Raw genomic sequence first — 24,328 nt, 5'->3', positions numbered from 1 at the left:
AAGGTGATCGATACGTACAGCTGCCGGAGGATGACCGCTTGCTGGCCCATGGCCGTGTTCCACAACATGCTCGACGTGTCCTCCTTCAACGCGTTTGTGATATGGAGAGAGGTCAACCCCGACTGGATGCCCGGCAAGCGGAACAGACGGAGAGTGTTCCTGGAGGAGCTGGGCAAGGCACTTGTCACCCCGCTCATACAATGTCGGAAACGCATGCCCTACGCATGCCCAGCTGCGCTCGTGAAAGCTGTTCACGTTGTTAGCGGGACACGACCCCGTGGCCTGGACGGTGATATGGAGGAGGCGGCCCCGGCGTGGCCTGAGCCTGGGCCTGCTAAGAGGAAGAGGTGTCGGTTGTGTCCACCCAGGACGGATTGTAAAACGTCCATGGTGTGCTGCCGGTGTAAGACGTATGTGTGTAGACGCTGCGCTCTCACATACTGTCCTGCATGCGCAGCCTAAGTGGCAGTGGGTTCTAGCCGCGTCGCGTGATGCGACGACAGACGGACGGTGTACTACACTCGGCACATGAATATGCACATAGCACAGAAGGCTAAAGGGTAGCGGGTTGGGTTGGAACGGTATACCTTGTGTTCTACTCATCAAATGAATATATAAATAAATAAATAAATAAATGAATAAATTTATCGACACATGGACTTGCATTGAGAAGTTGTTTATTACTGCACACACACAACATATGTGTGCTACGCACACGCAACACCCACCCTCCCTGCCAGGACACACACACACACACACACATATATATATAAAAAACAGCCATGACACCTTTGGCAATCCTTTGTAACCAATAGCCAATAGCACAGAAGGCAAAGGGGTAGCGGGTTGGGACAGTATACATTGTGCTATAATCATCGAATGCATAAATGTATTCTCAAACACACACACATGCACACACACACATATACACTGAACAAAAATATAAACGCAACACTTTTGTTTTTGCTCCCAGGACCTCCACATCCAGCATGTTCACCTCCAAGATCGTCTGAGACCAGCCACCCGGACAGCTGCTGCAACAATCGGTTTGCATAACCAAAGAATTTCTGCACAAACTGTCAGAAACCATCTCAGGGAAGCTCATCTGCATGCTCGTCGTCCTCATCGGGGTCTCGACCTGACTGCGGTTCGTCGTCGTAACTGACTTGAGTGGGCAAATGCTCACATTCAATGGCGTCTGGCACGTTGGAGAGGTGTTCTCTTCACGGATGAATCCCAGTTTTCACTGTTCAGGGCAGATGGCAAACAACTTGTGTGGCGTCATGTGGGTGAGTGGTTTGCTGATGTCACCGTTGTTGATCGAGTGGTCCATGGTGGCGGTGGGGTTATGGTACGGGCAGGCGTATGTTATGCACAACGAACACAGGTGCATTTTATTGATGGCATTTTGAATGTACAGAGATACCGTGACGAGATCCTGAGGCCCATTGTTGTGCAATTCATCCACGACCATCACCTCATGTTGCAGCATGATAATGCACGGCCCCATGTTGCAAGGATCTGTACACAATTCCTGGAAGGTGAAAACATCCCAGTTCTTGCATGGCCATCATAATCACCGGACATGTCACCCATTGAGCATGTTTGGGATGCTCTGGGTCGGTGTAAACGACAGCGTGTTCCAGTTCCTGCCAATATCCAGCAACTTCGCACAGCCATTGAAGAGGAGTGGACCAACGTTCCACAGGCCACAATCAACAACCTGATCAACTCTATGCGAAGGAGATGTGTTGCACTGGGTGGTCACACCAGATACTGACTGGTTTTCTGACCCCCCCAGACCCCCCCAATAAAGCAAAACTGCACATTTTAGAGTGGCCTTTTATTGTGGCCAGCCTAAGGCACACCTGTGCAATAATCATGCTGTCTAATCAGCATCTTGATATGCCACACCTGTGAGGTGGGATGGATTATCTCGGCAAAGGAGAAGTGCTCACTAATACAGATTTAGACAGATTTGTGAACAATATTTGAGGGAAATGGTCTTTTGTGTATGTAGAAAAAGTTTTAGATCTTTGAGTTCAGCCCATGAAAAATGGGAGCAAAAACAAAAGTGTTGCGTTTATATTTTTGTTCAGTGTATATAAAAAACAGCCATGACACCTTTGGCAATCCTTTGTAACCAATAGCACAGAAGGCAAAGGGGTAGCGGGTTGGGACAGTATACATTGTGCTATAATCATCGAATGCATGAATGTATTCTCAAACACACACACACACACACACACCACCCAGGCCAGCCCAGGCCAGCCCAGGCCAGGCTGGGGTTAGTTGTGTACAATAACTGTCCACGCATTTCCTGGTGCAGCATGAGTCCTTTTAGGTGCTTTAGCATTGCCACGCCTGGCTATCCTAGTATTAGGCTTAGCAGAAGCTCTCTTTGCTCCTGGTCTGGTCCTTGTGCACTTTGCACCATTGGGCCGTCTGCAGGTAGTTGTTGACGTCTCATGCTTATGGGATGCCCCTGGTTTGCAGTTCAACAGAGCATCCACTACACCACCAACACCCACTCTCCACATATCCTTTGGCTTGTGTGCTGCTGCTGCTGCTGCTGCTGCTGCTGCGCGCTTGGCCGTAGTAGCCTTTGGCTTGCATGCTGCTGCTGCGCGCTTGGCCGTAGTACCCTTTGGCTTGCGTGCTACTGCTGCTGCTGCTGCGCGCTTGGCCACGATGGCCCTTTCGGTGATAGACATCACGTCCCACGCCTTGGTGTCGACAATGCCCCTATCAACCGGTCCGGACATGCCGCCAGCCCCCATGACTGGGAGAATGCACTTAGCCGCAGCGTCCCTTTCGCTGATAGACACCACGTCCCAAGACTTGGTGTGTGTGTGTGTGTGTTTGAGAATACATTCAATGCCCCTATCAACCGGTCCGGACACGCCGCCGGCCCCCATGACTGGGAGAACGCGCCCCTTGTTACACGCGTCACCATCCATCAGTCAGCGTACATGATCAGTTGGAGGGACAATTGCAAGCAACCATCCACTCTGCAAAGTGTTACATACATGTGTATATGGGTCCATGGTGCGGCACACTTGTTGTGTTGCCTATGATAGTGTAATGGTGTAGCTGATACGTTAGTGATCAGATGCTAGAGATGCATCGGTGCATTGATGTACGGGTTCATGGCAAGCGGGTGGTACCCGCGTGGTACCACTGCGAGGGGTCCTAAGGACAGAGGGATGCTGTATGCTGTAATGCCCTGTGATGCAAATTGTGATTTGTGATATTGAGCTTTATAAATAAAAGTGATTGATTGATTGATTGATTGATTAATTGATACATACACATCAAAAGGGTCAGCGGGCAGCGTCGGCCAATCATACCGTGTTCAACGTCTTGACAATGTGCAGATTGACTGCTATGAACTGTACAACTGTTCAGAGAGGCAGCGGGAGGGTTAAGTTACAACAAGCTCTAAAAATACTTTTCTGGGCCTGAAAACGCAAAATGTGACATTATGCTGTTTTCTGACCAACTGCTGAGGGAAACTATAGGAAACTGGCTTGCTACTATAGAATTCTCCAAACCACATGTTTCTGGCTTGGAAACTTGTTTCTAAGTGCTTCTGATCAAAAGTAACAGCGTAACTTACAACATGCTCTCGAAATGCTTTTCTGGGCCTGAAAACCCAAAATGTGACATTATGCTGTTTTCTGACAAACTACTGAGGGAAAGTATAGGAAACTGGCTTGCTACTATAGAATTCTCCAAAACACATGTTTCTGGCTTGGAAACTTGTTTCTAAGTGCTTCTGATCCAAAGTAACAGTGTAACTTACAAGATGCTCTCAAAATACTTTTCTGGGCCTGAAAACCCAAAATGTGACATTATACTGTTTTCTGACCAACTACTGAGGGAAAGTATAGGAAACTGGCTTGCTACTATAGAGTTCTCCAAAACACGTTTCTAGCTTGGAAACTTGTTTCTAAGTGCTTCTAATCAAAAGTAACAGCATAACTTACAAGATGCTCTCAAAATGCTTTTCTGGGCCTGAAAACGCAAAATGTGTCATTATGCTGTTTTCTGACCAACTACTGAGAGAAACAATAGGAAACTGGCTTGCTAATATAGAATTCTCCAAACCACATGTTTCTGGCTTGGAAACTTGTTTCTGAGTGCTTCTGATCAAAAGTAACAGCTTAAGTTACAACATGCTCTCAAAATGAAAGACATCCACCCACTAACGTGCTGACGTATTGCGGTAAGCGAGTTGTGTCATTTCCGGTGTTTCTGTGACAGCATCTCTGTACTGCTCTGGTGGATTCTGCTAGCCTGCTTTCTCACTTCAGTTGCTTTAACGCTGCTTTAACGTCTATTTCAAGTCTTAACCCACACTGGTTCTGTTTAAGCACTTCCTCTCCTCCTTTCTACGACTTTCTCGCTAATCTCTTAGCTGTTGTTTGCACGTTACTAGCCTTGGTAGCTACATTAGCTTTACAGTTAGCGATGGCTTCTCCCTCTGCTCTCTCTTGCTCGGTGTGCCAAATGTTCAGTTATGCCTCTGCCTCCTTTAGCGACAGTGGTAATTGTAATAAGTGTAGTTTATTTGCTGCGTTGGAGGTGAGGCTTAGTGAATTAGAAGCGCGGCTCCGCACCATGGAAAACCATTCAGTAGCTGCGGTAGTTAGCCAGCCCCCTGTAGCCAGTGCGGAGCCACATAGCATAGCCTTGGCCTCTGCTAACTGTCCTCCGGCAACTCCCGTTCAGCCGGGAGGTTGGGTTACGGTTCGCCAGAAGCACAGCTCCAAGCCGAAGCCCACGGCTCACCACCACGCCTGTTCACGTTTCCAACCGCTTTTCCCCACTCAGCGACACACCCACTGAGGATAAAACTCTGGTTATTGGCAGCTCTATTCTTAGGAATGTGAAGTTAGCAACACCAGCGGCCATAGTCAAATGTATCCCTGGGGCCAGAGCGGGCGACACTGAATCAAATTTAAAACTGCTGGCTAAAGCTAAACGTAGATTCAGTAAGATTGTTATTCACGTCGGCGGCAATGACACCCGGTTACGCCAATCGGAGGTCACTAAAATTAATATTGCCTCGGTGTGTGAATATGCAAAAACGATGTCGGACTCCGTAGTTTTCTCTGGACCCCTCCCAAATCTGACCAGTGATGACATGTTTAGAAGCATGTCATCACTTAATCGCTGGCTGTCCAGGTGGTGTCCAGCAAACGATGTGGGTTTCCTTAATAATTGGCAAACTTTCTGGGGAAAACCTGGTCTTATTAGGAGAGACGGCATTCATCCCACTTTGGATGGAGCTGCTCTCATTTCTAGGAACCTGGCAAACTTTATTAGTAATTTAAATCCCTGACAACCCAGAGTTGAGACCAGGACTCAGAGACGCAGTCCTATACGCCTCTCTGAGCTTCTAGTTCAGTTACCCAGCCATAGTTTTCATAGTTTTATACAAACGGTGTCTGTCCCCCGACCACCTAAATTATTTAAATCTAAAATTAAACAAAGAGGAGTTGTGCATAACAACCTCATAAAAATTAAAACCTCTTCTGTGACAGAAAGACAAAACAGGAGGATTAAATGCGGACTGTTAAATATCAGGTCTCTATCGTCTAAAGCAGTGTTAGTAAACGAATTAATATCAGATAATCATATTGATTTACTCAGTCTCACAGAAACCTGGCTGTGTCAAGATGAATATGTCAGTCTCAATGAGTCCACTCCTCCCAGTCATAATAATACCCACATTCCTCGAGGCAGCGGCCGAGGAGGGGGAGTTGCAGCCATTTTTAACTCTAGTCTGTTAATCAGCCCTAAACCTAAACTAGATTATAATTCATTTGAAAGCCTTGTTCTTAGTTTTTTAAGTCCGACCTGGAAAACCTCGCAGCCACTTTTATTTGTTATAGTGTACCGTGCTCCTGGCCCGTATTCTGAATTTGTATCTGAATTCTCAGAGTTTTTATCCAGTTTAGTTCTTAAATCAGATAAAGTTATTATTGTAGGCGATTTTAACATTCATGTCGACGTTGATAATGACTCCCTGGCTACCGCGTTTATCTCATTATTAGACTCCATTGGCTTCAGTCAGGGTGTACATGAACCCACTCATTGTTTTAACCATACCCTCGATCTAGTTCTGACGTATGGAATTGAAATTGATAACCTAAAAGTCTTTCCACAGAATCCCTCGCTATCGGATCATTATCTGATTACTTTTTATTTCTTTTTACTCGATTACACGCCACTCAGCAACAGTTACTATACTAGATGTTTATCAGATAGTGCTGTCGCAAAATTTAAGGAAAAGATTACTCCGTCATTAAATTCAATACCAAGTCCCTCAGTAACAGAGGTTTCCTATACCGACTTTGATCATTTTGTTGATAGCGCCGTAGGCTCACTGCGAACAACACTTGACTCTGTAGCTCCTCTTAAAAAGAAGTTAACAAAGCAAAGAAAGTTCACTCCTTGGTATAACTCTCAAACCCGTAAGTTAAAACAAATATCGTGAAAATTTGAAAGGAATTGGCGATTGACCAAACTGGAAGAATCTCGTTTAATCTGGACAGACAGTCTCAAAACTTATAAGAGGGGCCTCCGCAATGCCAGAGCAAACTATTACTCAGCATTAATAGAAGACAATAAGAACAACCCCAGGTTTCTTTTCAGCACTGTAGCCAGGCTGACTGAGAGTCAAAGCTCTATTGAGCCTTGTATTCCTTTAGCCCTTAGCAGTAATGATTTCATGAGCTTTTTAATGACAAAATTCTAACTATTAGAGGCAAAATTCATGACCTCCTGTCCTCAGATAGTACATATCTAACCTCAAACACAGCTGTAAAACCTAATATATATTTAGATTGCTTCTCCCCAATTTCTCTTCAAGAATTGACAGCAGTGATTTCTTCATCTAAATCATCAACGTGTCTCTTAGACCCCATCCCAACTAGGCTACTTAAGGAGGTCTTTCCTTTAGTTAACACTCATATATTAGATATGATCAATATATACTTATCAACAGGCTATGTACCACAGTCTTTTAAGGTAGCTGTAATTAAACCTCTACTAAAAAAGCCCACCCTGGATCCAGAGGTGTTAGCCAACTATAGACCAATATCTAATCTTCCCTTTATGTCAAAGATCCTTGAGAAAGTAGTCGCAGACCAGCTGTGTGATTTTCTCCATGATAATAATTTATTTGAGGAATTTCAGTCAGGATTTACAGTGCATCATAGCACTGAGACAGCACTAGTTAAAATTACAAATGACCTTCTGATTGCTTCAGACAAAGGACTTGTCTCTGTACTTGTTTTATTAGATCTTAGTGCGACGTTTGACACAGTTGACCATCAAATTCTACTGCAGAGACTAGATCACTTAATTGGCCTAAAAGGTTCTGCACTAAGCTGGTTTAAATCTTATTTATCTGATCGTTTTCAGTTTGTTGACGTTGTTACGCCCCGGTCTAGGGGTGTGGGTGTGTAACATAAGGACACACAGAAACACGGGAGTAAATGTACAGGTGAGCAATTTATTGCTACACACTCCAAAAACACACTGTACAATATCGCACACAAAATGGAGCAAAAGACGTCAGGGTGAGCCCAGGCCAAAACAACAAACAAAAAGCAACCTGTCTACCGACCGGTGAAATAACTAATCCCTAACAAAAACAAAAGAAACAAAAATACAATACTAGGCCTAACTCCCTAGGCTAACGAAAAACAGGAGAAAACAGGTATAACAAAAATAGCAGCTCACTCCTATGCTCCGTGCAAACAATAATATGTGACAATGACTATTTACAATATACACAAACGACTCAGTTGGCCCTAAGGCGCTGGTCTTAACAAAAGAATTAATTATTTAGCACGCAAGCTAAATAATCACACGTGGATCACACAACAAAGTACTTGTCAATCACAAAACCAGAGAACGATACAATGTGCTGCTGCCATGTACGAGAGTGGGGCCGTGGCTTCCGTGTGGCCGGCGTTATGAAGGCCGAGCCCTTTGCTCCACCAACCCGGCAGCGGTGACGTCACGCTTGTTATCCAGTAGCTGTTGACACTGAACGCCGAGCCCCTTGCTCAGCCAATCCAGTCGGAGCAACGTCATGATCGTCCAGCGAATCACCTGCACACCTGTTAACACAATACACACACGATCTCCGGGCAGAAAGAGAAGTCTGACTCTCCACTAAACATGATGATCAAATCCATAGACTACATAGACATAAACACATACACATAATAAATACACAGGCGGCTGGGGAACATAACACCCCCCTCCCTAAATGAACAACATCCCCTAAGATGTTTGTTCACAGAACATAATTACACACGCGAAAGGGCGTCAGCCAGCACATTATCTGTACCCTTCTTGTGGTGGATCTCAAGGTTGAAATCTTGCACTAACAAGGACCACCTCATTAACCGCTGATTGACGTTTTGCATGCGGTTCAAGAAAACGAGAGGGTTGTGGTCCGTGTACACTACAACAGGCAACGGACTGGAACCAATGTACACTTCAAAGTGTTGCAGAGCGAACAGCAAGGAAAGAGCCTCCTTCTCGACCGTGCTGTAATTGAGCTGGGCAGCACTGAACTTCTTCGAGAAGTAGCAGATGGGGTGGTCGATACCCTGCTTGTCCTCCTGCAGCAACACGACACCGACCCCGCTGGCACTGGCATCAACCTCTAACTTAAACGGCCGTGTGAAGTTTGGGGCTGTGAGGACAGGTGTGCTGCAAAGAAGCGCCTTACAGGACTCGAAAGCGTGTTGGCAAGCAGGTGACCAAGCGAACAGCTTTTTCTCGCTCGTCAGACTGGTGAGAGGAGCAACAACCTCAGCAAAGTTTCGGCAGAAACTACGGTAGTAGCCTGCCATCCCCAAGAAACGGCGGAGCTCACACCTCGTCTGGGGGACAGGATAAGTTACGATGGCTTGGACTTTCACATCAACAGGACGCACATGTCCCTGGCCCACCTGTTTACCAAGGTAAGTAACAGTGGCTTTACCAAACTCACACTTCGCCAGGTTCAAAGTTAAATTTGCGTCTTTCATCCTCTTGAAAATCGAGAGACCGATGGGCATGACTGTATACTGGAGGAAGCTATCTGGAGTGACAAAAGCGGAGATCTCTGAGGCCCGAGGAGTTAACGGGACTTGCCAATTGCCCTTCAGTAAGTCAAGTTTTGTGACGTACAGTACAGGCCAAAAGTTTGGACACACCTTCTCATTCAATGCGTTTTCTTTATTTTCATGACTATTTACATTGTAGATTCTCACTGAAGGCATCAAAACTATGAATGAACACATGTGGAGTTATGTACTTAACAAAAAAAGGTGAAATAACTGAAAACATGTTTTATATTCTAGTTTCTTCAAAATAGCCACCCTTTGCTCTGATTACTGCTTTGCACACTCTTGGCATTCTCTCCATGAGCTTCAAGAGGTAGTCACCTGAAATGGTTTTCCAACAGTCTTGAAGGAGTTCCCAGAGGTGTTTAGCACTTGTTGGCCCCTTTGCCTTCACTCTGCGGTCCAGCTCACCCCAAACCATCTCGATTGGGTTCAGGTCCGGTGACTGTGGAGGCCAGGTCATCTGCCGCAGCACTCCATCACTCTCCTTCTTGGTCAAATAGCCCTTACACAGCCTGGAGGTGTGTTTGGGGTCATTGTCCTGTTGAAAAATAAATGATCGTCCAACTAAACGCAAACCGGATGGGATGGCATGTCGCTGCAGGATGCTGTGGTAGCCATGCTGGTTCAGTGTGCCTTCAATTTTGAATAAATCCCCAACAGTGTCACCAGCAAAACACCCCCACACCATCACACCTCCTCCTCCATGCTTCACAGTGGAAACCAGGCATGTGGAATCCATCCGTTCACCTTTTCTGCGTCTCACAAAGACACGGCGGTTGGAACCAAAGATCTCAAATTTGGACTCATCAGACCAAAGCACAGATTTCCACTGGTCTAATGTCCATTCCTTGTGTTTCTTGGCCCAAACAAATCTCTTCTGCTTGTTGCCTCTCCTTGGCAGTGGTTTCCTAGCAGCTATTTGACCATGAAGGCCTGATTGGCGCAGTCTCCTCTTAACAGTTGTTCTAGAGATGGGTCTACTGCTAGAACTCTGTGTGGCATTCATCTGGTCTCTGATCCGAGCTGCTGTTAACTTGCGATTTCTGAGGCTGGTGACTCGGATGAACTTATCCTCAGAAGCAGAGGTGACTCTTGGTCTTCCTTTGCTGGGTCGGTCCTCATGTGTGCCAGTTTCGTTGTAGCGCTTGATGGTTTTTGCGACTCCACTTGGGGACACATTTAAAGTTTTTGCAATTTTCCGGACTGACTGACCTTCACTTCTTAAAGTAATGATGGCCACTCGTTTTTCTTTAGTTAGCTGATTGGTTCTTGCCATAATATGAATTTTAACAGTTGTCCAATAGGGCTGTCGGCTGTGTATTAACCTGACTTCTGCACAACACAACTGATGGTCCCAACCCCATTGATAAAGCAAGAAATTCCACTAATTAACCCTGATAAGGCACACCTGTGAAGTGGAAACCATTTCAGGTGACTACCTCTTGAAGCTCATGGAGAGAATGCCAAGAGTGTGCAAAGCAGTAATCAGAGCAAAGGGTGGCTATTTTGAAGAAACTAGAATATAAAACATGTTTTCAGTTATTTCACCTTTTTTTGTTAAGTACATAACTCCACATGTGTTCATTCATAGTTTTGATGCCTTCAGTGAGAATCTACAATGTAAATAGTCATGAAAATAAAGAAAACGCATTGAATGAGAAGGTGTGTCCAAACTTTTGGCCTGTACTGTACGTGGCCGAACCCACTCGGTCCACGCAGTCCTCCATTCTGGGTAAGGGGTACGAGTCAGCCTTGGTCACATTATTTACTTTTCTGTAATCTGTGCAGAAACGTGGCGTCTGATCTGACTTGGGCACAAGCAAACAGGGAGAACTCCATGCACTGGAGCTGGGAACAGCCAGACCGTTCTCCAACAAATATTCCACCTCATTTTGGAGAAGTGAACGCTTTGTCGGGTTTGCACGGTAAGCATGCTGTTTGATGGGTGGGTGGTTTTCAACATCGACATCATGAGAAAGGACGGTTGTACGGGATGGTGTGTCTGAAAACAAAGTGGGATAATTTTCAATGAGCTGAATGATGTCTGTTTTGGCAGAAGCATCCAAATGTTCCAAATGAGCTGACAAGTTTCTTATAATTTCAGAATTTTTAAGTCGCGAGCACGGAGGGCTGCTCACGCTTAAGCCATCACTTTGTGGAGCATACTGAGAAGGAGTCACATCTGCAGCTGTGACAGTGGCTACAGTGGCAGGACTGACAGGAGGAGGCACAGCAGCATGGCGTGTGACGTACTGCTTCAGCATATTCACATGGCACACTCGACTTGTTCGTCTGCGGTCAGGGGTGCGCACAACATAATCAGTCTCACTAAGTTTTTCCTCAATCACATAAGGACCACAGAACTTTGCTTGGAGAGCGGCACCGGACATTGGCAGAAGGGCCAGCACCTCTTCACCAACCTGGAACTCTCTCCTGACGGATTTCTTGTCAAATCTTTTTTTCATTTTAGCCTGAGTTTCAGTCAGGGCGCTGCGGGCAGTGTCACGTGCTTTGTGCAACCTCTCTCTGAATTTGCTGGCATAATCTAACACATTGATACTGGGACTGTCAGTCTCGGACAAGAACTGCTCTCGCAGCAAACGAAGGGGACCACGCACGGTGTGTCCAAACACCAACTCTGCAGGACTGAAACCAGTGGACTCCTGCACACTCTCTCTCGCTGCTAACAGGAGAAAAGGCAAGCCCTCATCCCAATCTTTTTCACTCTCCAAACGGTATTTCCTCATCATGGATTTAAGCGTCTGGTGAAAACGCTCAAGTGCCCCCTGGGACTGGGGATGGTAAGTGCTAGACTTGCGGTGCTTGATTGACAGTGAAGCCAGCACCTGCGCAAACAGTTTACACATAAAATTTGACCCCTGATCGGTCTGCACATACTTCAGCAACCCAAAAGTGGAAAAGAAGTTAGTGAGTGCCTTGATAACAGCTTTAGCTTTTAGGGTGCGTAATGGAATGGCTTCGGGGTAGCGAGTAGCGGCACACATCAACGTCAACAGGTACTGATGACCGGACTTTGTCTTAGGGAGCGGACCGACACAGTCCAAGATCAGGTGCTCAAACGGCTCCCCAAGTACAGGAATGGGCTGAAGTGGAGCGGGAGGAATGATCTGATTAGGCTTTCCACTGACTTGGCACACATGACAAGAACGACAAAAACGAGTGACATCAGACTTCAGCCCTGGCCAGTAGAAATAACGCATGATGCGGTGGTAGGTTTTTTTTATTCCTAAGTGGCCAGAGAGATTGTCATGAGCCAGACTAAGAACATGTGACCGAAAACTCTGGGGAACAACTAACTGCTGGACCACGTTCCACTCCAGATTGCCAACAGCTGGGGGAAACCAGTTGTGCATCAAGACCCCATCTACAACAGCGTACACACGCGGGGTTTCCGAGCTTGGAGCAGTGGCAAGCACCAGGCACGTGACCAGAGTCGGGTCATTCTGCTGTGCGGCAATGAACGCACTTCGATCCACTTCGAGTGCCAACTCTACCTCTGCGGGCAGCAGATTCATGACACATTTTTCACAGGTTTGGCTGCAAGAGGAGACTCTGTTTTATCCTCAGGGGAGAACATGAATGAGTCAGCCAGGTTCATCACATCTCCGAATTTGCGTGACTGCGCATGCGTCACAACACAGGCAGGGAACACAGGATTAACAGCAGTGGACACAGGTGAAACAGAGTCAGGCACAGGGTTTTCAACCACCTCAGGTGTTGGAAAAATCTTCTTTCCAGCCAAATCATTACCGAGGATTAGAGCCACACCCTGAATTGGCAGGCGGGAATGTAAGCCGAGTTTCACAGGACCGGTAACCAGAGATGAGCGCAGAAACACAGAGTGCAGCGGCGTTCTCATAGTACTCATCTCCACCCCCCACAGAAGAGCATCGGAACCACAGAATGAACTACAGGAAAAAGGTAAGACACTCCGCAACAAAAGGGACTGATTCGCTCCTGAGTCACGTAGAATTGTGACCGGTATCTGGTCTTTATCTTCCCCTGTCAGTGAGACTGAACCTTCGGTGATAAACGGCTTGTACAACTCATCTATTTCATTTTCCTTAGGTTCGTCTGAGCTCACAGCGGGCAAAGCAGGGGCAGTCAGGATGGAGGTCGGAGCAGGAATCGACTGGACAAAACCCACACTTTTCGGCTTTCTGGAGCCCTGATTAGCCTCTTTGCGCTGGAGAGCAGGACAGCTAGCGATAAGATGTCCAGACTCGTGGCAGTAAAAACATTCACGGCTATCAGGAGAAGCTGTATTAGGACGCTGCGGGGATTTGTCGGGAGTTTTGGATTTTTATGGATATTTACACCTGGACTCGGAATATGCTCACGGCGCGCAGAAGGAAATGCAACTCGGTGAGTCAGCACAAACTCATCTGCACACACCGCAGCTTTTGACAGCGACTCAACTTTTTGTTCATTTAAATACACAACAATGTTCTCAGGAAGACATGTCTTGAACTCCTCCAACAGAACTAGTTCACGGAGTTGAGCAAAATCTGTCACTTTACTGGCAGTGCACCACTTATCAAACAGAACAGTTTTCTCTCTGGCAAACTCCACGTAAGTCTGGTTGGCAGACTTCTCACAGGCACGGAACTTTTGGCGATATGCCTCGGGGACCAACTCATATGCACGTAGCACAGTGGCTTTCACCACGTCATAATCAAGACTTTGCTCAATGGTTAAGCTTGCACAAACCTCCTGAGCTTTACCCACCAGCTTACATTGTAGCAAAAGGCTCCAGACATCTCTGGGCCACCTCAAAGTCGCTGCGATGCGTTCAAAAGCATTAAAGTAAGAGTCAACTTCACTCTCCCTAAACGGCGGCACTAAGGAAATGTGCCGGCTTACGTCAAACTGTTCAGCAGCAGCGGCAGGAAGGCACATACTCACCGGGGTAGACGTAAATGAAGGTCTGTCAAGCTCCATAGCTCTTATGCGGAGGTGCATGAGCTCAACCTCGCGGTTTTTTGTCTCCTTCTCCACCTCCTTCATACGAAGAGCCAGCTTCAGATCCTCCGTGCCCACCCCAGCCTGTAGCAGCGCAATCGGATCCGTGCTTGAAATCCGGGTGACAGCAGGAGCCTCCGCCCCGAGCTTCACCTGGCCGCTGGGAGCTTGTGTGGCCGTGGCAGCCCCCGCTCCCACTTCCACGTTTAAACCCTCAGATACAGGGACCGACTGCAATTTCGCTACTTTAATTATGCCCTTCTCCACCAACCGCTGTGACAGACAACTCTTAATCTCTACCTTACGTGCATTTAAGGGAATAGAGACATCAAAGAACGAGGCAATCAAAAATAAATCTGCTTTTGTGCATCTTTCCAACTTGTCCATGGTGGGATTTTGTGCAAACTTGTCCATATCGAACATGATGTGCCCCCACACAACAAAGAACACTGCCAACCAAAGACTTGCAACAACAAATCTCAACAACGAAAACGGGACTAAAGAACGGACGAGCCCCCACTTTATGTTACGCCCCGGTCTAGGGGTGTGGGTGTGTAACATAAGGACACACAGAAACACGGGAGTAAATGTACAGGTGAGCAATTTATTGCTACACACTCCAAAAACACACTGTACAATATCGCACACAAAATGGAGCAAAAGACATCAGGGTGAGCCCAGGCCAAAACAACAAACAAAAAGCAACCTGTCTACCGACCGGTGAAATAACTAATCCCTAACAAAAACAAAAGAAACAAAAATACAATACTAGGCCTAACTCCCTAGGCTAACGAAAAACAGGAGAAAACAGGTATAACAAAAATAGCAGCTCACCCCTACGCTCCGTGCAAACAATAATATGTGACAATGACTATTTACAATATACACAAACGACTCAGTTGGCCCTAAGGCGCTGGTCTTAACAAAAGAATTAATTATTTAGCACGCAAGCTAAATAATCACACGTGGATCACACAACAAAGTACTTGTCAATCACAAAACCAGAGAACGATACAATGTGCTGCTGCCACGTACGAGAGTGGGGCCGTGGCTTCTGTGTGGCCCGCGTTATGAAGGCCGAGCCCCTTGCTCCACCAACCCGGCAGCGGTGACGTCACGCTTGTTATCCAGTAGCTGTTGACACTGAAGGCCGAGCCCCTTGCTCAGCCAATCCAGTCGAAGCAACGTCACGATCGTCCAGCGAATCACCTGCACACCTGTTAACACAATACACACGATCTCCGGACAGAAAGAGAGGTCTGACTCTCCACTAAACATGATGATCAAATCCATAGACTACATAGACATAAACACATACACATAATAAATACACAGGCAGCTGGGGAACATAACAGACGTTCATAATGAATATCCTTACGTACCAAAGTTTGTTTTGGAGTTCCGCAAGGTTCTGTGCTTGGACCAATCCTATTTACTCTATATTTGCTTCCGTTAGGTAACATCATTAGAAATCACTCTATAAATTTCCATTGTTATGCGGATGATACTCAGTTGTATTTATCGATGAAGCCAGAAGAAAGTAATCAATTAACTAAACTCCATAACTGCCTTAAAGACATAAAAACTTGGATGAGCACCAATTTCCTGATGTTAAATTCAGACAAAACTGAAGTTATTGTTCTTGGCCCCAAACAACTCAGAGACTCTTTATCTGATGACATAGTTTCTCTAGATGGCATTGCTCTGGCCTCTAACACTACCATAAGAAACCTCGGAGTAATATTTGATCAAGATTTGTCTTTTAATTCTCATTTAAAACAAACCTCACGGACTGCATTTTTTCATCTGCGTAATATTGCGAAAATTAGGCCTATCCTGACCCGAAAAGATGCAGAAAAATTGGTCCACGCTTTTGTTACCTCTATGCTGGATTACTGTAACTCTCTATTATCAGGTAGCTCTAATAAGTCCTTAAAAACTCTCCAGCTAATTCAGAATGCAGCAGCACGTGTACTAACAGGAACTAAGAAACGAGATCATATTTCTCCTGTTTCAGCTTCTCTGCACTGGCTCCCTGTAAAATCCAGAATTGAATTTAAAATCCTACTGTTAACTTATAAAGCTCTAAATGGTCAAGCTCCGTCATATCTTAGAGAGCTCATAGTGCCATATTACCCCACCAGAACACTGCGCTCTGAGAACGCAGGGTTACTCGTGGTCCCTAAAGTCTCCAAAAGTAGATCAAGAGCTAGAGCCTTCAGCTATCAGGCTCCTCTCCTGTGGAATCATCTTCCTGTTATGGTCCGGGAGGCAGACACCGTCTCCACATTTAAGACTAGACTTAAGACTTTCCTCTTTGATAAAGCTTATAGTTAGGGCCGGCTCAGGCTTGCCCTGTACCAGCCCCTAGTTAGGCTGACTTAGGCCTAGTCTGCCGGAGGACCCCCCTATAATACACCTGGCACCTTCTCTCCTTCTCTCTCTATCTCTCTCATATTATATTACTGCATCTTGCTAACTCGGCCATTCTGGATGTCACTAACTCGGCTTCTTCTCCGGAGCCTTTGTGCTCCACTGTCTCTCAGATTAACTCATATCGCAGCGGTGCCTGGACAGCGTGACGTGTGTGGTTGTGCTGCTGCCGTGGTCCTGCCAGATGCCTCCTGCTGCTGCTGCCATCATTAGTCACTAGTCATACTTCTACTCTTATTATACACATATGACTATTGTCACACATGTATACTACCAGATATTAATACATATTTTCAACATATTGTACCACAGTAGCAAGAACTATAACTATAATATTATTACTTTCAAAAATGTTGTTGTAAGCTACTGTCATTACCTGCATCTCTCTATCTCTCTCTCTGTCTCATTGTGTCATGCGGATTACTGTTAATTTATTATGCTGATCTGTTCTGTACGACATCTATTGCACGTCTGTCCGTCCTGGAAGAGGGATCCCTCCTCAGTTGCTCTTCCTGAGGTTTCTACCGTTTTTTTTCCCCGTGAAAGGGGTTTTTTTGGGGAGTTTTTCCTTATCCGCTGTGAGGGTCCAAAGGACAGAGGGATGTCGTATACTATAAAGCCCTGTGAGGCAAATTGTAATTTGTGGTATTGGGCTTTATAAATAAAATTGATGATCGATTGAAAATGCTTTTCTGGGCCTGAAAATGCAAAATGTGACATTATGCTGTTATCTGACCAACGACTGAGGGAAACTATAGGAAACTGGCTTGCTACTATAGAATTCTCCAAAAAACATGTTTCTGGCTTGGAAACTTGTTTCTGAGTGCTTCTGATCGAAAGTAACAGCTTAACTTACAACATGCTATAAAAATGCTTTTCTGGGCCTGAAAACGCAAAATGTGACATTGTGCTTTTTTCTGACCAACTGCTGAGGGAGGTTATAGGAAACTGGCTTGCTACTGTAGAATTCTCCAAACCACATGTTTCTGGCTTGGAAACTTGTTTCGAAGTACTTCTGAACGAAAGTAACAGCATAACTTACAAGATGCTCTCAAACTGCTTTTCTGGGCCTGAAAATGCAAAATGTAACATTATGCTGTTTTCTGACCAACTACTGAGGGAAAGTATAGGAAAGTGGATTGCTGATATAGAATTCTCCACACCACATGTTTCTGGCTTGGGAACGTGTTTCTAAGTGCTTCTGATCAACACTAACAGTGAAACTTACAACATGCTCTCAAAATGCTTTTCTGGGCCTGAAAACACAAAATGTGACATTATGCTGTTTTCTGACCAACTACTGAGAGAAAGTATAGGAAACTGGCTTACGACTATAGAATACTCCAAACCACATGTTTCTGGCTTGGAAACTTGTTTCTGATTGCTTCTGATCCAAAGTAACAGCTTAAGTTACAACATGCTCTCAAAATGCTTTTCTGGGCCTGAAAACACAAAATCTGACATTTTGAAGTTTTTGGACCAACTACTGAGGGAAACTATAGGAAACTGGCTTGCTACTATAGAATTCTCCAAAACACATGTTTCTGGATTGGAAACTTGTTTCTAAGTGCTTCTGATTGAAAGTAAAAGCATAACTTACAAGATGCTCTCAAAATGCTTTTCTGGGCCTGAAAATGCAAAATGTGACATTATGCTGTTTTCTGACCAACGACTGAGGGAAACTATAGGAAACTGGCTTGCTACTATAGAATTCTCCAAAACACATGTTTCTGGCTCGGAAACTTGTTTCTGAGTGCTTCTGATCCAAAGAAACAGCTTAAGTTACAACATTCTCTAAAAATGCTTTTCTGGGCCTGAAAACGCAAAATGTAACATTATGCTGTTTTCTGACCAACGACTGAGGGAAACTATAGGAAACTGGCTTGATACTATAGAATTCTCCAAAACGCATGTTTCTGGCTTGGAAACTTGTTTCTGAGTGCTTATGATCGAAAGTAACAGCTTAAGTTACAACATGCTCTCAAAATGCTTTTCTGAGCCTGAAAACGCAAAATGTGACATTATGCTGTTTTCGGACCAACTACTGAGGGAAACTACAGGAAACTGGCTTGCTATGATAACATTCTCCAAAACACATGTTTCTGGCTTGGAAACTTGTTTCTAAGTGCTTCTGATGAAAAGTAAAAGCAGAACTTACAAGATGCTCTCAAAATGCTTTTCTGGGCCTGAAAACGCAAAATGTGACATTATGCTGTTTTCTGAACAATTACTAAGGGAAACCATGAAAAACTGGCTTGCTGCGATAGAATTCTCCAAAACACATGTTTCTGGCTTGGAAAAGTTTTCCAAATGCTTCTGATCAAAACTAACAGTGTAACTTAAAACATGCTCTCAAAATGCTTTTCTAGGCCTGAAAACGTAAAATGTGACATTATGCTGTTTTCTGACCAACTACTGAGGGAAACTACAGGAAACTGGCTTGCTATTATAGAATTCTCCAAACCACACGTTTCTGGCTTGGAAACTTGTTTCTAAGTGCTTCTTTTCAAAAGTAACAAGTAACAACATCAAAAGTGACATTATGCTGTTTTCTGACAAACTACTGAGGGAAACTATAGGAAACTGGCTTGCTGCTATAGAATTCTCCAAACCACATGTTTCTGGCTTGGAAACTTGTTTCTAAGTGCTTCTGATCAAAAGTAACAGCGTAACTTATAAGATGCTCTCAAAATGCTTTTCGGTGCCTGAAAACGCAAAATGTAACATTATGCTGTTTTCTGACCAACTACTGAGGGAAACTATAGGAAACTGGCTTGCTACTATAGAATTCTCCAAAACACATGTTTCTGGCTCGGAAACTTGTTTCTGAGTGCTTCTGATCCAAAGAAACAGCTTAACTTACAACATTCTCTAAAAATGCTTTTCTGGGCCTGAAAACGCAAAATGTAACATTATGCTGTTTTCTGACCAACGACTGAGGGAAACTATAGGAAACTGGCTTGATACTATAGAATTCTCCAAAACACATGTTTCTGGCTTGGAAACTTGTTTCTGAGTGCTTATGATCGAAAGTAACAGCTTAAGTTACAACATGCTCTCAAAATGCTTTTCTGAGCCTGAAAACGTAAAATGTGACATTATGCTGTTTTCGGACCAACTACTGAGGGAAACTATAGGAAACTGGCTTGCTATGATAACATTCTCCAAAACACATGTTTCTGGCTTGGAAACTTGTTTCTAAGTGCTTCTGATGAAAAGTAAAAGCAGAACTTACAAGATGCTCTCAAAATGCTTTTCTGGGCCTGAAAACGCAAAATGTGACATTATGCTGTTTTCTGAACAATTACTAAGGGAAACCATGAAAAACTGGCTTGCTGCGATAGAATTCTCCAAAACACATGTTTCTGGCTTGGAAAAGTTTTCCAAATGCTTCTGATCAAAACTAACAGTGTAACTTAAAACATGCTCTCAAAATGCTTTTCTAGGCCTGAAAACGTAAAATGTGACATTATGCTGTTTTCTGACCAACTACTGAGGGAAACTACAGGAAACTGGCTTGCTATTATAGAATTCTCCAAACCACACGTTTCTGGCTTGGAAACTTGTTTCTAAGTGCTTCTTTTCAAAAGTAACAAGTAACAACATCAAAAGTGACATTATGCTGTTTTCTGACCAACTACTGAGGGAAACTATAGGAAACTGGCTTGCTGCTATAGAATTCTCCAAACCACATGTTTCTGGCTTGGAAACTTGTTTCTAAGTGCTTCTGATCAAAAGTAACAGCGTAACTTATAAGATGCTCTCAAAATGCTTTTCGGTGCCTGAAAACGCAAAATGTAACATTATGCTGTTTTCTGACCAACTACTGAGGGAAACTATAGGAAACTGGCTTGCTACTATAGAATTCTCCAAAACACATGTTTCTGGATTAGAAACTTGTTTCTGAGTGCTTCTGATACAAAGTAATAGCTTAAGTTACAAGATGCTCTCAAAATGCTTTTCTAGGCCTGAAAATGCAAAAAGTGACATGTTGCTGTTTTGTGACCAACTACTGAGGGAAACTATAGGAAACTGGCTTGCTACGATAACATTCTCCAAACCACATGTTTCTGGCTTGGAAACTTGTTTCTAAGTGCTTCTGATCAAAAGTAAAAGCATAACTTACAAGATGCTCTCAAAATGCTTTTCTGGGCCTTAAAACGCAAAATGTGACATTATGCTGTTTTCTGACCAACGACTGAGGGAAACTATAGAAAACTGGCTGGCAACGATAGAATTCTCCACACCACATGTTTCTGGCTTGGAAACTTGTTTCTAAGTGCTTCTGATCAAAAGTAACAGCGTAACTTACAAAATGCTCTCAAAATGCTTTTCGGGGCCTGAAAACGCAAAATGTAACATTATGCTGTTTTCTGACCAACTACTGAGAGAAACTATAGGAAACTGGCTTGCTGCTATAGAATTCTCCAAACCACATGTTTCTGGCTTGGAAACTTGTTTCTAAGTGCTTCTGATCAAAAGTAACAGCGTAACTTATAAGATGCTCTCAAAATGCTTTTCAGTGCCTGAAAACGCAAAATGTAACATTATGCTGTTTTCTGACCAACTACTGAGGGAAACTATAGGAAACTGGCTTGCTACTATAGAATTCTCCAAACCACATGTTTCTGGCTTGGAAACTTGTTTCTGAGTGCTTCTGATCCAAAGTAACAGCTTAAGTTACAAGATGCTCTCAAAATGCTTTTCTGGGCCTGAAAACGCAAAATGTAACATTATACTGTTTTCTGACCAACGACTGAGGGAAACTATAGGAAACTGGCTTGCTACTATAGAATTTTCCAAAACACATGTTTCTGGCTTGGAAACTTGTTTCTAAATACTTCTGAACGAAAGTAACAGCGTAACTTGCAACATCCTCTCAAAATGCTTTTCAGGGCCTAAAAATGCAAAATGTGACATTTTGATGTTTTCTGACCAACTTCTGAGAGAAAGTATAGCAAACTGGCTTGCTACTATAGAATTCTCCAAACCATATGTTTCTGGCTTGGAAACTTGTTTCTAACTGCTTCTGATTGAAAGTAACAGCTTAAGTTACAACATCCTCTCAAAATGCTTTTCTGGGCCTGAAAATGCAAAATGTAACATTATGCTGTTTTCTGACCACCTACTGAGGGAAACTATAGGAAACTGGCTTGCTACTATAGAATTCTCCAAATCACATGTTTCTGGCTTGGAAACTTGTTTCTAAGTGCTTCTGATCAAAAGTAACAGCGTAACTTACAACATCCTCTCAAAAAGCTTTTCGGGGCCTGATAACGCAAAATGTAACATTATGCTGTTTTCTGACCAACTACTGAGGGAAACTATAGGAAACTGGCTTGCTACTATAGAATTCTCCAAAACACATGTTTCTGGCTTGGGAACGTGTTTCTAAGTGCTTCTGATCAACACTAACAGTGAAACTTACAACATGCTCTCAAAATGCTTTTCTGGGCCTGAAAACGCAAAATGTGACATTATGCTGGTTTCTGACCAACTACTAAGGGAAACTATAAACAACTGGCTTGCTACGATAGAATTCTCCACACCACATGTTTCTGGCTTGGAAACTTGTTTCTAAGTGCTTCTGATCAAAAGTAACAGCGTAACTTACAAGATGCTCTCAAAAAGCTTTTCGGGGCCTGATAACGCAAAATGTAACATTATGCTGTTTTCTGACCAACTACTGAGGGAAACTATAGGAAACTGGCTTGCTACTATAGAATTCTCCAAAACACATGTTTCTGGCTTGGGAACGTGTTTCTAAGTGCTTCTGATCAAAAGTAACAGCGTAACTTACAAGATGCTCTCAAAAAGCTTTTCGGGGCCTGATAACGCAAAATGTAACATTATGCTGTTTTCTGACCAACTACTGAGGGAAACTATAGGAAACTGGCTTGCTACTATAGAATTCTCCAAAACACATGTTTCTGGCTTGGGAACGTGTTTCTAAGTGCTTCTGATCAAAAGTAACAGCGTAACTTACAAGATGCTCTCAAAAAGCTTTTCGGGGCCTGATAACGCAAAATGTAACATTATGCTGTTTTCTGACCAACTACTGAGGGAAAGTATAGGAATCTGGCTTGCTACTATAGAATTCTCCAAAACACATGTTTCTGGCTTGGGAACGTGTTTCTAAGTGCTTCTGATCAACACTAACAGTAAAACTTACAACATGCTCTCAAAATGCTTTTCTGCGCCTGAAAACACAAAATGTGACATTATGCTGGTTTCTGACCAACTACTAAGGGAAACTATAAACAACTGGCTTGCTACGATAGAATTCTCCACACCACATGTTTCTGGCTTGGAAACTTGTTTCTAAGTGCTTCTGATCAAAAGTAAAAGCGTAACTTATAAGATGCTCTCAAAATGCTTTTCGGTGCCTGAAAACGCAAAATGTAACATTATGCTGTTTTCTGACCAACTACTGAGGGAAACTATAGGAAACTGGCTTGCTACTATAGAATACACACATGTTTCTGGATTGGAAACTTGCTTCTGAGTGCTTCTGATACAAAGTAACAGCTTAAGTTACAAGATGCTCTCAAAATGCTTTTCTGGGCCTGAAAACGCAAAATGTGACATTATGCTGTTTTCTGACCAACTACTGAGGGAAACTATAGGAAACTGGCTTGCTACTATAGAATTCTCCAAAACACACGTTTCTGGCTTGGAAACTTGTTTCTAAGTGCTTCTGATCAACAGTAACAGCGTAACTTACAAGATGCTCTCAAAATGCTTTTCCGGGCCTGAGAACGCAAAATGGGACATTATGCTGTTTTCTGACCACCTACTGAGGGAAAGTATAGGAAACTGGCTTGCTACTATAGAATTCTCCAAAACACATGTTTCTGGCTTGGAAACTTGTTTCTAAGTGCTGCTGATCAAAAGTAACAGCATAACTTATATGATGCTCTCAAAATGCTTTTCTGGGCCTGAAAACGCAAAATGTGACATTATGCTTTTTTCTGACCAACTACTGAGGGAAACTATAGGAAACTGGCTTGCTACTACAGAATTCTCCAAAACACACGTTTCTGGCTTCGAAACTTGTTTCTAAGTGCTTCTGATCAAAAGTAACAGTGTAACTTACAAGATGCTCTCAAAATGCTTTTCTGGGCCTGAAAACGCAAAATGTGACATTATGCTTTTTTCTGACCAACTACTGAGGGAAACTATAGGAAACTGGCTTGCTACTATAGAATTCTCCAAAACACACGTTTCTGGCTTGGAAACTTGTTTCTAAGTGCTTCTGATCAACAGTAACAGCGTAACTTACAACATGCTCTCAACATGCTTTTCTAGGCCTGAAAATGCAAAATGTGACATTATGCTGTTTTCTGACCAACTACTGAGGGAAACTATAGGAAACTGGCTTGCTACTATAGAATTCTCCAAAACACATGTTTCTGGCTTCGAAACTTGTTTCTAAGTGCTTCTGATCAACACTAACAGTGAAACTTACAACATGCTCTCAAAATGCTTTTCTGGGCCTGAAAATGCAAAATGTGACATTATGCTGTTTTCTGACCAACAACTGAGGGAAAGTATAGGAAACTGGCTTGCTACTAGAGAAGACTCCAAACCACATGTTTCTGGCTTGGAAACTTGTTTCTGAGTGCTTCTGATCGAAAGTAACAGGTTAAGAAAAAAGTAGCCCAAAAAGTGTGCTAATTTTACCCAAAACTGATGCGGCTACCCAAAACGGATGCGCTGTTTCAACACCAATTTGGATTTACATTTCGGGCAACTTTTTTCCGTTTTAGGCA

General features: G+C 43.8%; 1 pseudogene; it reads left to right on the top strand.

Annotated features, from left to right (window-relative positions):
- Window positions 1-4,405: 4,405 nt before the first annotated feature.
- Window positions 4,406-5,617, top strand: LOC144464369 (uncharacterized; annotated as a pseudogene).
- The last annotated feature ends 18,711 nt before the right edge of the window (window positions 5,618-24,328 follow it).

The sequence above is a fragment of the Epinephelus lanceolatus genome, chromosome 9, assembly GCF_041903045.1.
Source record: "Epinephelus lanceolatus isolate andai-2023 chromosome 9, ASM4190304v1, whole genome shotgun sequence".
NCBI lineage: Eukaryota > Metazoa > Chordata > Actinopteri > Perciformes > Serranidae > Epinephelus > Epinephelus lanceolatus.
The sequence above is the reverse complement of the archived record's forward strand: the minus strand, read 5'-3'. Positions and strand labels throughout refer to the sequence as shown.